Source organism: Hyperolius riggenbachi, chromosome 2 (assembly GCF_040937935.1).
Source record: "Hyperolius riggenbachi isolate aHypRig1 chromosome 2, aHypRig1.pri, whole genome shotgun sequence".
NCBI lineage: Eukaryota > Metazoa > Chordata > Amphibia > Anura > Hyperoliidae > Hyperolius > Hyperolius riggenbachi.
In genome coordinates, this window is record NC_090647.1 from 508,070,691 (window position 1) to 508,087,061 (window position 16,371).

The 16,371-nt window shown below is 41.8% G+C and overlaps 1 protein-coding gene across 4 annotated transcripts in view; it reads left to right on the plus strand.

Moving 5' to 3' along the window:
- GBE1 (1,4-alpha-glucan branching enzyme 1) overlaps positions 1-16,371 on the plus strand; it is a 202,961-nt gene that overhangs the window by 159,240 nt on the left and 27,350 nt on the right. The window lies entirely within an intron of this gene.

The following is a 16,371-nucleotide window of genomic DNA, read 5'->3' on the forward strand; positions in this document are numbered from 1 at the left end:
TTTCGTGGGAGCAGACCCACTTCTTCAGGCAATAAAACGGGGACAACAAACACAGCAATCAATGTGCAGTGAATTTAGCACCTCCTCTCTCACAGAGGTGCTAAATTCACTGCTGATTGATTGTTGTGTTTGTTGTCCCCGTTTTATTGCCTGAAGAAGCGGGTCTGCTCCCACGAAACGCGTTGCAGATTTTGGGGTACTATTGAATAAATGTATTCGTTTGATTCGATGACAGACCTTGGTGTCTAATTATTGAGGGGAAGTCCACCACTTTCCCTCCCGGCAATTCTTAACAATTTTATATTAATTTTATTCTGCTGGCGCCTTTGATCACCTACCAGTATACAATGCTGTATCTAGCTCAGAGCGCCATGACCATTGCTGTATCTTGCTATGAGCGCCCTGACCAATGCTGTAACTAGCTCAGAGCGCCATGACCAAATACTGTATCTAGCTCAGAGCGCCATGACCAATGCTATATCTAGCTCAGAGTGCCATGACCAGCACTGGATCTAGCTCAGAGCGCCCTGACCAATGCTGTATCTAGCTCAGAGCGCCATGACCAAAGATGTATCTAGCTTATAGCGCCATGACCAACGCTGTATCTTGCTCAGAGCGTCATGACCAAAGCTGTATCTCGCTCAGAGCGCCATAACCAAAGCTGTATCTAGCTCAGAGGGCCTTTTAAAAGGCCCTCTGAGCTAGATACAGCTTTGGACAAGGCTTATTTACTAGAGGAAGTGGCTTCAGGCTACGAATTGTATTTTTTGTCCTTGAAAATGTTCAAAGTTTAAGCAGTTTTATTACTAAGGGCAAAAAAAGAGTTTTGCGGCATGAAGCCACTTCCTCGGGTAAATAAGCCTTGTCCAAAGCAGTATCTAGTTCAGAGCACATTTTACAAGGCACTCTGAGCTAGATACAGCTTTGTTGGACACAGTGCTCTGAGCCAGATACATCTTTGGACAAGGCTTATTTTCCTGAGGAAATGGCTTCATGAAACAAAACATGTTTTTTTTTTTCTTGTCCTCATTAATAAAACTGTCTTAACTTTGAAGTTTTCATCATTGAAGTGTAGATCTGTGGATTCTGATAGTAACGTTTACCATCAGAGAGCGATCTGCGGGTCCCCTTGTATCACAGGTGCTGCTACCTGTAAAGAACAGTGCTGGATAAACTTTTACACGCCCACCGGAGCGTGTTCTAAATAACCACCTTGGAATCCCTACTGGATCACCATCCAAGACCGTGAGGATATCCGTGCAAGCCAGGTCCCCGGCATAAGAGGGACACAAGCGTGACAGCTGGCAAACCTATATAGGTTTCTCCAGCCTCAACAATTAGGTGAGACCTTTCCTATAGGGCCTAGAGCCCTCACCTACTAGTATCACAGTGTGTGCTATTTTTCTACCTTTCTGTCTCCATATTCATCATTGAAGGTAAGCTTAGTTACCTTCCGCTTTAAACAGTTTTTAGTTTGTTATACTTTTATTGGGCGCCTTCAGTCACTACCGTCTTTCCCCTAAAGTAAGACATCCCCTGAATATAAGACCTAGCTGAAATTTATTTTATTCTCCAAATATAAGGCATTCCCCGAAAATAAGACCTAACCACAGCCCATATGACACCCACATGATACATACCGCTAATGAGATAGCATAGTCGGTATCTAGTTACTACTGGCAGCTACCGGCTCTGCTTTCATTCCAGGCTGCAAGCTTGCACACTCATTGCCTCATTCTCCCTGAGTTTACACAGACCGTTTTTAATTGGATCAAGCAGTCTCAGAGGCAGGATCATGCTCCGTTTTTGGTCCAATCATTGCACTCGCTGCTACTCAGTTTGTTGTTGCATTCATTCCGGTCCCACTTTAGGTGCAATTGAGGTACAAATAAGCAGAAAGCACAATAAGCAAATATGGATGCTCTGCCTTTTTTATATTTCAATGAGATCATTTGCATTAGGGAAATCACATTAATATACACATCTAAAAGAAATAAGCTTTGAAATGACAATTGATTGCCATTGATGTCAGTACGTATATTGCACAGTTTTGTGGAAAAATGACAGTTTGGACAGCTTGTTACCATTTTCTTGTTTGGGAGTTCTTTCCTTTTGGACACTTTTGTGTATAGCTGATCCAGTGATGCATTGAAATGTTGTTGCTGTTTTTATGCAGATTGTAACCTTGAAATGTAAGACACATGTACCCAACATTATTGAAGTTGTTTTATTGCTGATACTGAGCCCATAGCCAAAGGCATTTAAGCTGTACTGACTGCTAATTTTGTGTGCTTTGTTTCCCCTCGGTTTGATTTGCATCGCATTCCAATTAAATGTTGAGTATTTAGTTTTTTGTTTTTTTTTATTTTAAAGGAGAGCTCCTGTATTATAGAACAGGAGAATGTTGACTGAAAGCTGAACTCCAGGGAAATATAACAAAATTACCATAGAATGCCATCTTTGTGTTCCATTAAGCAAACTGTAAGTGTAAATCTAAATTCCACACTCGCAACACAGTCCACAGAAGTTATAATAGTGTAGCATTGAATACATGTTTAAAGTCAATCTATAAGCAAACAAAGTGGCCCTATGGGGTACTTACCTCAGGAGGGGGAATCCTCAGGATCCTAATGAGGCTTCCCCCGTCCTCTTTACCCCCCAGGATCCAGCGCTGGCTCCCCTGAAAACCCCCGATGAGCTTGCACGGTAGCGCTACGCAATTCCTACAATCTGTGCAGGCGCAGTATCCGCTTTCCGAATGGCTTAGGCGGAAATGGCCCAGCACAATCTGACCTGCTCTACTGCACTGGCCTGAGTCGCCTGTACAGTAGAGCGGACCTGATCAGGCTCTGCTATTAACGCCTGAGCCACGCAGGAGCGGAGATTGTAAATATTACCGCACGTGGTGTTTGGGGGCTGCCAGCTCTTGATCCCGGAGGGTGAAGAGGATGATGGAAGCCTCATTAGGGCCCAGAGGCTTCCCCGTTGTGAGATAAGTACCCTCCAGGGGTCCTCTTTAAAAACTGACTTTTTGTGGCAGAAAATACAGGTTTTGTTGTTTAGCCATGCCCCCTCCTGAAAAACTGCCTTGGCAGTTTTCTGCCCTTACTTACTAAGGGATAGTGCCATAGGAGGACAGGAGTTGCGTCTTACAGTAACTGGTGTGCCACTGAGCGAATCAAAGGACATGAGGAGAAGAGGAGCAACCTTCCAATTGTATTGTATTTTTTGGCCATCAGACGCACTTTTTCTCTCCCAAAATTGAGGCGAAAAGGTCAGTGTGTCTTATGATCTGAATAATACAATTCAGACTGGCGCCAAGATTAATACTCCAGCGGGGCTGGGAGGGGGAGGGTTTGGGGGCAGAGCAGCATTAAAAAATACAGTAAATAGGACTCCTCTTTGTGTAAAAATACCTTTTTTCAGTCCCTCTGTCTCCTCCTATGTCCCCCCTAGCTGTCCCACTATGACCCACAGCCACATAGTACCTCAGTGAAACAAGAGTGCTGCGATTGGCACCAGTGATGAGCCATTGTCCCACCCGCAGGACAACTGGCTCCAATGAACAAATGGAGCTGCAGGTGGATCAAATTCAGTCTGCATGAGAGCAGGGACAGTGGAGACAACACTCTGTTTTACAAGGGTTCTGTGCGGTGCAGGGCACAGCAGGACAGCTGGGGAAGGGGAAGATGAGGACACAAGGGGACAGAGGAGGACAGATGAAGACACGTGTACAGAGGAGGTCGTGGAGGACCGAGGAGGACACAGATGAGGACACCGGACAGAGGATGACCAACGATGGTTGTAAGCTCCTGCTTGCTGTATACCTCACAGGAAAGCTGATGCCGGTGCACTACTCCAAGCAGGTACACCACTCCTGCACCACACTGTGTAAATCCAATTCAACTGAAGGAGGCACTTTCGTACAGTTTAATGCAGTGTCGGCACTCATACTGTGCTGCATGATCTGGTCTTTCTTGTATTCATGTATTGTCATTTTGCTGTATGTCACCCCTAAATATTGTCTGTAACCTAAACTAATGTCCAGCGCTGCGTAATATGTTGCTGCTTTATAAATATAATAAATAAGGGGGACCTATTAATTGAGGGGGGAGAAAGGTCCATAAGATGCCCCTACACCATGGACACACCAGGTTTAGTATATTTTTTTTCCCCTGTTTTTTGTCCTCTAAATCTAGGTGTGTCCTATGGTCAGGAGTGACTTATGGTCCAAAAAATTTTTAGTATCCGATTTTATTTTCAATTTAAATAGTTACAGGTTTACTTTAACACTGTTTGCCTAATATTACACAGATTCTACTTGTGCCTCCAAAATAGTTCTGACCCATCGAATCATGGACTCTGCAAGACCTCAGAAGGAGTCCTTGCGGAGAAGTGATGTCTGGTACCAAGACATTAGCAGCAGATTCTTTAAAGGATACCCGAAGTGACATATGACATGATGAGATAGACGTGTATGTACAGTGCCTAGCACACAAATAACTATGCTGTATTCCTTTTTTTCTTTCTCTGCCTGAAATCGTTAAATATCAGGTATGTACAGTGGTGTGAAAAACTATTTGCCCCTTCCTGATTTCTTATTCTTTTGCATGTCTGTCACACTTAAATGTTTCTGCTCATCAAAAACCGTTAACTATTAGTCAAAGATAACATAATTGAACACAAAATGCAGTTTTAAATGACGATTTTTATTATTTAGTGAGAAAAAAAACTCCAATTCTACATGGCCCTGTGTGAAAAAGTGATTGCCCCCCTTGTTAAAAAATAACTTAACTGTGGTTTATCACACCTGGGTTCACTTTCTGTAGTCACCCCCAGGCCTGATTACTGCCACACCTGTTTCAATCAAGAAATTACTTAAATAGGAGCTATCTGACACAGAGAAGTAGACCAAAAGCACCTCAAAAGCTAGTCATGCCAAGATCCAAAGAAATCCAGGAACAAATGAGAACAAAAAGTACTGTAATTGAGATCTATCAGTCTGGTAAAGGTTATAAAGCCATTTCTAAAGCTTTGGGACTCCAGCGAACCACAGTGAGAGCCATTATCCACAAATGGCAAAAACATGGAACAGTGATGAACCTTCCCAGGAGTGGCCGGCAGACCAAAATTACCCCAAGAGCGCAGAGAAAACACCCCAGGACAACATCTAAAGAACTGCAGGCCTCACTTGCCTCAATTAAGGTCAGTGTTCACGAGTTCACCATAAGAAAGAGACTGGGCAAAAACGGCCTGCATGGCAGATATCCAAGGCGCAAACCACGTTTAAGCAAAAAGAACATTAAGGCTCGTCTCAATTTTGCTTAAAAACATCTCAATGATTGCCAAGACTTTTGGGAAAATACCTTGCGGACCGACGAGACAAAAGTTGAACTTTTTGGAAGGTGCGTGTCCCGTTACATCTGGCGTAGAAGAAACACAGCATTTCAGCAAAAGAACATCATACCAACAGTAAATTATGGTGGTGGTAGTGTGATGGCCTGGGGTTGTTTTGCTGCTTTAGGACCTGGAAGGCTTGCTGTGATAGATGGAACCATGAATTCCACTGTCTACCAAAAAATCTTGAAGGAGAATGTCCGGCCATCTGTTCGTCAACTCAAGCTGAAGCGATCTTGGGTGCTGCAGCAGGACAATGACCCAAAACACACCAGCAAATCCACCTCTGAATGGCTGAAGAAAAACAAAATGAAGACTTTGGAGTGGCCTAGTCAAAGTCCTGACCTGAATCCTATTGAGATGTTGTGGCATGACCTAAAAAAGGCGGTTCATGCTAGAAAACCCTCAAAGCTGAATTACAACAATTCTGCAAAGATGAGTGGGCCAAAATTCCTCCAGAGCGCTGTAAAAGACTCGTTGCAAGTTATCGCAAACGCTTGATTGCAGTTATTGCTGCTAAGGGTGGCCCAACCAGTTATTAGGTTCAGGGGGCAATTTCTTTTTCACACAGGGCCATGTAGATTTTGAGTTTTTTTTCTCACTAAATAATAAAAACCATCATTTAAAACTGCATTTTGTGTTCAATTATGTTATCTTTGACTAATAGTTAACGGTTTTTATGAGGAGAAACATTTAAGTGTGACAAACATGCAAAAGAATAAGAAATCAGGAAGGGGGAAAATAGTTTTTCACACCACTGTTAAGTGGCTGACTCAGTCCTGACTCGGACTGGAAGTGACTACAGTGTGACCCTCACTGATAAGAATCTACAACTATAAAACACTTTCCTAGAAGAAAATAACTTCTGAGAGCAAGAAAGAGATAAGAAGGGGAATTTCTTATTAGTGAGGGTCACACTATAGTCACTTCTGTCTGAGTCAGGACTGAGTCAGCCACTTACATACCTGATATTTAACTCTTTCAGGCAGAGAAAGAAAAAAATAAACACAGCATAGTTATTTGTGTGCTAGGCATTGTACATACACATTTCTATCTCCACATATCACTTTGGGTATCCTTTAAGTTCTATGAACCGGGACATGAGGCCTCTGGATCAGACATTTTTCTAGCACATCCCAGAGATTCTTGATCCTACTAAGATGTGGAGAGTTTGGAGGCAAAATAGCCACCCTCTTACTCTGCTTCATGGTCCACTTCTGACCACTTTCCAGTATTGAAAGTATCGATCAGACAGGATGTAAAATTTAGAGCAACCGGGGGCAGTGCAAGTGCATTGGCAGATCGGTGGCCTATAGCTTTGCATTGCATCGAACAGTGCAACTCTGCATTTCAATTGATTTTTCAATGGATTCCCTGCTGGAATCTATTGGGAATTGCTGTGCAGTGTATGGTAAGGATCAATTCTTTTCAGAAAGGAATCGATAATTTTAAAACATTGGGTGGAAATCTACGAATCTGCCAAGTATTGATTTTGTAATTTCAGATCATATTTTGACAGTGTTTGTTTATTTATTTTTATCCTATCCGGTTTTGTTTTAATAGGTTTGTTTGTTTTTTTTTTCAAATAACTTTATCCAACACTTCCCTCTGCTTGTGTTTTAATCTTGCTATTGTAAGGAGATTATAGCTGGATGTGGCAGCTTGCAGTAGGCTAGTATGCTACTTTACTAGCTTAGAGATTTGCTTCCGGGTAGAAGTGTAAGAATGGTTTTGGCCTCCTGGAAAAAGTAAATTCCATAACAAGCAACTCAAATGAATCAGTTTTAATCCAGTTTTCTGCTCAGGAGATTTTGATATTAAGAAATATGATTAGATAGACCCAGCCAACAGAGATCACTGGAGTGCAGACTTTAGACCCCTAAAGGTACACTTATAAGCTGTTTTTATAAGAAAACGCCAACAATTATAAAAATATATATATATTTTGAAAAACTTATATGAAAATGTAAACTTTGTTTTTGTACACTTAGTTTTTTTGTTTGTTTGTTTTTTCATACACTTATGTCAGTGGGTAAAAACAAGAGACTATATTACACTGCAGTTTTGAATCTCGTTAGGAAAGTCACAAAACTAATACTGCATAAATGGCATACGAACCAGAGTAGTGATGATTTTTTTTAATGCAATTTGTAAAATGAAAAGGGCAAAACCTCGCTCATTTATTAAGTTGCAAATGGAGGCTCATTGCATGTAAATTACAGTAATACCTTATTTAAAGCTCAGCATGCATTCATAGAATGGGACGCTGCGTGAAATGACTCCAAGCAGCGGTAATCTTGTATTTGTTAAACAGGGCAAAACAGGTATAAGGGGACAACCGTATATGATTATATACTCACAAAGGTGGGTTGCAGTTCCTGCAACCACCATATAAGCCTGTAGGGAATTCACCATCCCCACTCAGTGCTCCAGGTCCTGCTCCAGGTCCTGCTGGATACTGGACGGTGGGGTGTAGGTGTCAAAAATATATAGGTTTTAAAACATAACGCGTAAACGAGAGGTAATCACTTACATCTCCAGAAGATACAGACACCGGTTCAACTAGAAAATATTTATAAAAAAAATTGACAACGCGTTTCACGGGTCATGGCTGCTTCCTCAGGTCAATACTAAAAATGGCTTAGCAGCATCAGGAGTAGAGCTAAGGCTTTTCTGAGGCAGAGCTTTGTTTAGTGTGTACTAGAGGCAAACCCAAGTAAAAAAATGAGATACTTACCTAAGAATAAGGAAACCTTTGGATCCTGAAAAGGCTTCCCTCCTCTTCCTGCATTGCTGCACACGAACCCCAGAACATATCCAACAGGAACTATTGTGGGGTACACAGGCACAGCAGACAGCAAAGGTATCAGCAGTTCCCAGGCAGCCTAATTACAGACACTGCTGCTCTAACTATTGCGGGGGACACAGGCACAGCAGACACCACTGTGGGGAGAGGGGCTATCTAACACCTTGGGACACATCTGGCTACAGAGACGAGGGGCTGCCTCATACTAGGGGACACAACTGGCAAATAACCCTGGGTATGGAGATGCCTCATACTGTGGGGGCACATCTGGCTATTTACCGTTTACCATGGAGGGTGATATATTGGGGAGGGGGCTTATATGCAAGTCAATCATTTTTTCCTGGTTTTTGGGGTAAAGTGGGAACCTCGGCTTATATGCGGGTCGGCTTATATGAGAGTATATACGATAATTTTTTTTTTTTTTTATTAAAGATGCCTCCGGTTTTATTTAAGTGTGTATCAACTCCTTCGTAAGCTCATGCCAAATAAATCACTCTGAAGATGCATACACACTTTCAAATTCTGTCCCTCACCGAGATCGGGACTTAATCTGCAATAGTTAAGGGCTCATTGCTGTATGTCACTAGTCTTCAGGCTATGGAGGTGGGGAGGTTGGGATCGCGGGTGCAGCACATAACAGAGCGACATGGAGCAGGGAAGGGGAGTACGAGAAAAGTGCCCTCAACCTGTACTTGGCCAAGTTGATCCACCATGCAGATACCTTGCTGACCTGTTGAGAGGGATTGGTGTTTGCTGTACACACACTTTATTTTTTGCAGAGGGGTTCCCGACCAACCACCTCGGCCGAAAATCATGCAGTTTGAGTACAAGGCTTTACACAGCTGAAGCAAAGTGAAGAGCAGGGATGGTCAATGAGAAACATGTATGGGTTCAGGATACCGAGGGATACCGTGTTTTCTTTTAAAACTATTATACTTATGGGCTTTCTCTTTGGCACCACCCCATCCTATTTATTATTATTGTCTCCTATCAATCTCTTCATTTACGATGATCTGCTACGCAGGCTGTGTCACCTAAGTATCCTGCTAAGGTCTTGTGTTAAAGAGAAACTGGAACCAAGGATTGAACTTCATCCCAATCAGTAGCTGATAACCCCTTTCTCGAGTGAGGAAGGTCCTTATGCCTGATATTGCAATGAAACCCCTCCTACAGTGTGATGTCAGAACCTAGATTCTCAACCTGACCTAGATCCTGACTGCCAAGCAACTATTCACTCTCTCTATGCATATGCATATCTATAAAAACAACCTTTTAGCCTATTGCAATGTTAGTGGATGTGGTTATATATATGGAAGTTGGTGCTGTCAAGTTTTTTTCATGCCTACCAGGAATAAGGATGATGAAGTGCACGGATCAGCTGATTTCGGCGCGCGGCTCTGAGACCCGAGCGCCGAAACAGGGTGCCCCATAGCAGCAATGCTATGCTGCGTGGGGGCGCGTATCGGTAATTCGGGGCTCTGGCGGCTGCCAGACCCCGAATTACATCTCCCTCAGAGTTGCGACCACTCGGAGCGGGAATAGTATTTAGCACCGCCTCGGAGTTTAGCAGCAGCGGGGAGAGCAGTCATTCGTCTCTCACCGCGCCGAACTAAGCGGCGCCGAAATAATATGCACCCTGAAGTGCAGGCTCATTGTGGATCAAATGACATGAACAAATTACAGCAGGAGAGGAAAGAATCGGCACTAGAGGTCTTACTGGCAGTGAAAGGGATGAGCGGTGCAGGAACTGTGCCTCTGGGTAAAGCAATTCCCAGTAAGCAGCAAAGAAAGCAGGCAGAGATATGGGGACATGAACAAATTACATGGCGCATATAGATCATTTCTTGATCTCTTCTATTTTTTTTTTTTTTTTTACTTCTGACTTTTCAATGTATTGATTTTTTCCCCCCTTTTTTGCTAAAGTTCCTCTTTAAACAGAAACTTCAGCCTAAACAAACATAATGTCATTAGGTTACGTTAGTTATGTTAATTAAACTAGATAGGTCATATAATCTTACATACCCTGTTTTAAAAGAACAGGCAAATGTTTGTGATTTCATGGGGGCAACGATCTTTTTGGTTGAAAGGAGGTGACAGGGAGCATGAGACACAGTTCCAACTGTCCTGTGTGCTGATCACCCCTCCTAGCTGTGCACGCTAGGCAATGAGAACAACATCAGAAAATCCCATCATGCTTTGCACAGCATCAGGGGAAAAATGCCCAGGCATATTTCTTTGATGGGGTGGAGCTTAGATTCTGTGCAGCTAAAAATGAAGCTTGGGTAAGAAAAACAAAGTTCTGATGCTGTGAAACTGTTAAATAAACACCAAGCCTTTTCAGTGCTGTTGAGCAGATTTTTAGCCTGGAGGTTCACTTTATGTGCTGTATTAAAATTTTACCTGGAGAATGACCTTTAAATGTATTCAACTAATATTGAAATGTTTCCAACACAAAGAATATTCGGCCTAGTACCCTAAAGGCCCTACAAGGATAAAGAAAAATGTTCAGTTTCATATGATTTTTTTTTTTTTTTTTGTGATTCATTAGCACCCTATTGTTTTAAATTCCATTAATTGTTCTCCCTGTCTCTTTGTCATTTTTAGTTTCCTAAGAAACAACTTAAAATTAATTACCAAAGAAGTAATCTCAGTGGTTTGTCTCTGTACTTACCTATATTACCCATGCTTCATGTATTGCTGTTTACAGAGGTGGTGTGAGGATAAAAGGCTTCTGTTTCTTTGTTGTTTTTTTTTCTTTCTTTTTTTTTATCTCTGTGGTGTTATTTAATTATCTTTTGCATTGTTTTGCATCTTTTGTTACTTGACTCTGCGTTCAGCGTGTGATTAAAGTTGATGTTTCCAAAAACGAAGCATGCGATGGTAAAATAAAGTTATGGTTTTCTAAGAAAAATATTATTTTCAAACACGAGGACACGGCTGAAAGGATTTTATTTTTTTTTGAGTATTAATTAAAAAACTTTCTTTTGCTATGTGTAATGGCAACTTCAAGGGAGTGGGGAGTAGGAGAAATCTGTTTATTGATAAAATTAACCTGTCAGGAGTGGAAATTGTATTTAACCACTTCACCCCAAAGCGGTTTTTACCCTAATGGACAAGAGCGATTTTCACCTTTCTGTGCTGATCCCTTTCATTTGCCAATAGCTTAAAGGGGAACTGTAGAGAGAGAGGTAGATGGAGGCTGCCATGTTTATTTCCTTTTAAGCAATACCAGTTGCCTGGCAGCCCTGCTGATCCTCTGCCTCTAATACTATTAGACATAGCCCCTGAACAAGCATGCAGCAGATCAGGTGTTTCAGACTTTAAAGTCAGATCTGACAAGACTGGCTGCATGCTTGTTTCTGGTGGTGTTCAGACACTACTGCAGAGAAATAGACCAGCAGGGCTGCCAGGCAACTTGTATTGATTAAAAGGAAATAAATGTGGCAACCTCCGTATACTTCTTACTTCAGTTCCCCTTAAATTACTAGTAATCACAATGAAATGATCTATGGCCTGGTGCACACCAAAACCCGCTAGCAGATCCGCAAAATGCTAGCAGATTTTGAAACTCTTTTTCTTATTTTTCTGTAGCGTTTCAGCTAGCATTTTGCAGTTTTGGGAAGGGTTTTTGGTGTAGTAGATTTCATATATTGTTACAGTAAAGCTGTTATTGAACAGCTTCTGTAACAGAAACGCCTGCAAAACCGCTCTGAACTGCTGTTTTTCAAAGCGGTTTGAGGCGATCAGAAGAACGCATCCGGAGCACCCTCTAGTGGGCTTTCATGCAGCCAACTTTCAGTTGGCTGCATGGAATAGTTTTTTTTTTATTTAAAAAAAACCCTCCCGCAGCCGCCCTGGCGATCTTATCAGAACGCCAGGGTTGGAATACTATCGATTCACATATTTTTTTCAATTGACACAGGAATTGTTTGGGAAGTGCTGCCAAGTACTGGTGTATACATTTTAGTAGCAACTTCTTTGTTTACGTTTATCAAAATACATTCAAACTTTACTGACGCCAAAACTGACTGACTGAGCCACGAGGAGAGGGGAAATTCCCCTCACACTTGATCAGTTAACTCTATGTGTAGCTCTGTGTGTGACAGAGAAGAGAGCTTCCAACAGCTGCCAGCTGCCGTGTCCTGTGTCCTGTGTTTCTGACTGAAGTGTCTGAAGAGAGCAGAGGAAATGTAACTAATTGTCACAGCTTTGTCGTACTGTTTTTGCTTTCAGAGTTTGATATGTTTGATATTTGCTTTCTGTAGTCTGATATGCAACTCTGGCTGTGCATTGAAGCAGACACCCCTACTGCAATTGATTTGTCCCAATATAGCTAAATCCTACCCTCAATAAATTACAGCGTTTGCCTCTGATATTTAACATGAAAAGTAGGAAAATGTTTACACAGCTACTTAGACATTATTTGCACACTGTCATTTTAGAACACTTGGGTATCGATAGTATTCCTTTAACCGGTTCAGCACTGCAGTGCCGAAAATCTCATGCATCCGAGCAACGTTCACCTCCCATTCATTCGCCTATAACTTTATTGCTACTTATCACAATGAATTGATCTATATCTTGTTTTTTCCGCCACCAATTAGGCTTTCTTTGGGGGGGTACATTTTGCTATAAGAGCCACTTTACTGTAAATGCATTTTAACAGGAAGAATAAGAAAAAAACGGAAAAAAATTCATTATTTCTCAGTTTTTGGCCATTATAGTTTGAAATTAATATACGCTACCGTAATTAAAATGCATGTATTTTATTTGCCCATCTGTCCCGGTTATTACACCGTTTAAACGATATCCCTATCACAATTTATGGTGCCGATATTTCATTTAGAAATAAAGGTGCATTTTTTTTAATTTTCGTCTATCACTATTTATAAGCTTATAATTTTAAATAATATAATAACATATTCTCTTGACATGCATATTTAAAAAGTTCAGATCCTTGGGTAACTATTTATGTTGTTTGTTTTTATTTTTGTTTTTTTTTTATAAAAAAAAGTATATGTGGGTAATTTTTGGTGTGGGAGAGAAACTGCTAATTTTAAATGTAAAATAATATTTTTTTTTTATTAAAAATGTATGTGTGTGCAGTTTACTATTTGGCCACAAGATGGCCACAGTGAAAAAAGTCCTGGATGCGAACGATCTCGCATCCAGGAACTAAAATGCTGGCCAGAAGTTTCCTGGGGGCAGAAATACCGCGCTCTCTGGAGAGAAAGCGTCGGTATTTCTGCGGGGAAATTAGATCGGTGAATGGGAATTATATTCCCATTCACTGATCGGGGGGCTAGCGGCGGGCAGCGGGAGCGCGAGCCGGCGACAGCAGCAGTGCCTAACCGGAACGAGAAAGCTCCAGATAGACCGAACCGGTTAACATTGGAGGCAGAAACGCCTCCGCAATCCAAAAAATGCTCCACCCTGGGAGTATGCGTTTCAGCAAAACGCCTCCCGCTCTGGTGTGAACCACCCCATTAAGATACATTGACCAAGCGTATCCGCAGCCGCAAGCGGCTGCAAAAACGCCAAAGAACCCGCTTGGTGTGCACCAGCCCTTAATCTTGTTTTTTTCACCACTAGTTAGGCTTTTTGGCGTTGATATTTGTTTTCAGTAATTTACTTTATCTTCTATGCATTTTAAAGGAAAAAACAAAAATACACTATTTCTCCAATTTCATCCCCTATATTTTTAATATAAACACTGCCACTGTACATACAACCGACACATTTTATCTGCCTATTTGTTATGGTTATCACAAGATTGTAATTATGTCCCTAGTACAAGGTATGGTATATTATTTGGAAATAAAGGTGTATTTTTCTATGTTTTTTTCCTCACTAATCTCACTCGCACAGTGGCAGCAGCAAAGTTTGATAAATAGTCCTGGAGCCATTAAGAGGCTCTAGCAGGACATTATTATCAGTCTGGTTGTCATTAAGTGGTTAAAGTGACACTGAAGTGAAAAAGGAAAAAAAAAAACGTATGATCTAATGAATTGTATGTGTAGTACAGCTAAGAAATCAGTCATTAGTAACAAAGAAAATTGTCTCATTTGTTTCCCAGTAGAGGAATAGTTAAGAAAATTTAGCTGTTATCTATGCAAAGGAGCTACTCTGAGTTTTTTGACCCAACTTGGGTCGAAGACAGTCTTGTTTTCTGAAGCACTTATGCATAAAAAAAAAAAAAAAGCTTCAGATAAGTTACTGCTGGAGAGTTCAAAGAGTCACTAGCTCTGCTCTGTTTCATAGTTGAAAATAGTGTGGTTTATAATTGCAAATCTGACAGAATTATGCAATTTTGTAAAAAAAAAAAAAAAAACTATATAACTGAAAATAAAAATATGAAACTCTTTTCTTTGCTACTAATGTTCTATTAATTATCCGTACTATATCTAAAATTCATTATATCATACTTTTTGTTTTCAGTCTTGCATGCCTTGCTTAGCGGACTTCCTGTTTGACCTTGAACATTTTTGTCTATTGAATGAAGTCCTTACTGAGGGCCAGTTCACACTAGGGAGAAATGTATTTTTTTCGGATTTGAGAAAAGCAAACGGAGGTGCTTGAGGATCCCACACTAAGCCTAATTCCAGCTAGACATTTTTTGTGGATCTGTTGCAGCGGATCCATAACCTATAGCACAAAGTAATAACATATTTTTTTTTTCCTGCACACATAGTGGATTTTGATAGTTGAGTGGAAAGCCTTCACAAATTGTTTGCTTCTATTCTTGCTAGGGTTTTGTCTCTGTTTCAGTCCAGCCAAAACCCAGCAGAGCAGAAAATGCAAGTGGTCACTGACAGCACTGGAACAAGGCTTGTAATCACAGGGGCCATTTCAGCTTAGGGCTACAGAATAGTCAAAGCCATGTCTTCAGCCAGCAGCTGGAGTTATTAAAAGGCATTTGCCCTCCTTACACAATGATGCGTTGGGGGTCTGTCGTATTGTGGCCCAAGATTTAGGGTGATCCCTGATTTCAATGCCAGTTCTTCCTTGTGCTCCTTTTTCTCATAATATTGGCAATGATGGACAGCATCATAGTGAATAGCATGGTTGCCTTGCATTCCTAGGGTCCCAAGTTTAAATTTGGGCCTGGACACTATCTGCATGGAGTTTTTATAATCTCACTTTGCTTTCTTGGGTTTTCATCGGGCACTACGTTTTGTGTCAACATCTCCAAAAATACAGATACAATTTGAGTCAGGTGTGTTACTTGTATTCAAAATCTGTGGCCAGTGCCATGGATCTATTCTGGGCTGCCACTTATGTTCCCCCAGCAGAGTCGCGCAGTGGGCAGCATTACTCGCCTGTTCCTGCCACTTTGTTTTCGGATTCTCAGAGGATTGGGGAAGAATTGCTGGCTACAGAAGATGTCTCCAGACAAAACGGATGGAAGTGAGTAGTTCCGCACCACGGCTGTGAGAGGTCCGGGTATACATCCGGAGCTACTCTGCCAGGGGGGGGGGGGGGCACTGAGGACACATACACACCCAGCATTCAAATAAAATGCATCGGTCTACCATTGGAGGATGTTGGTTTCCATAATAGCTCGCATGCAACTTATTAAGTACTCGTCCCTCCCACTGCAAAGAAGTCATCCCCCACGGGAGGGGCCCTAACATGAACTAATCCTAAATTATGCATATGCATAGCCTGGGTGCGCTACCAAGTCAAAATCGCGCAAAGGTGGATCAGCGCATCACCAGGCCACCAATCAGAGGTGCGCTGAGCCCCCCCAAGAAACTACAAATGCACCTTGAAACCAAACAGAAGCTCTGTATAAACATCAATAAGCAATGCTATTAAATGGGAGCGGCTGACCAAATTTACTTACATTTGTACATGGCGAGGAAAGGAACAGCGCTACTTAAAAACAGATTGCATCCTTATGACTACCTGCTTGAGAGTGCACTCACTAGTAGGATAAAATACACACCCAGCATGCTGGGAGTTGTGGTACCTCAATTGGAGGGCATGCTGGGAGTTGTGGTGCCTCATTGGGGGATGCGTGGGAGCACAAGTAGGGGTCCACTAGAAGGCCAGGAAATACTATTGGGAGTACCACTAGACTTTGTGGTGATGTTATTTGGTGGGGGGTGGAGGCCACTAGTTGACCAGAAAAAGCTGTGCTAAGTGGAAGAGCCACTAGACTACCA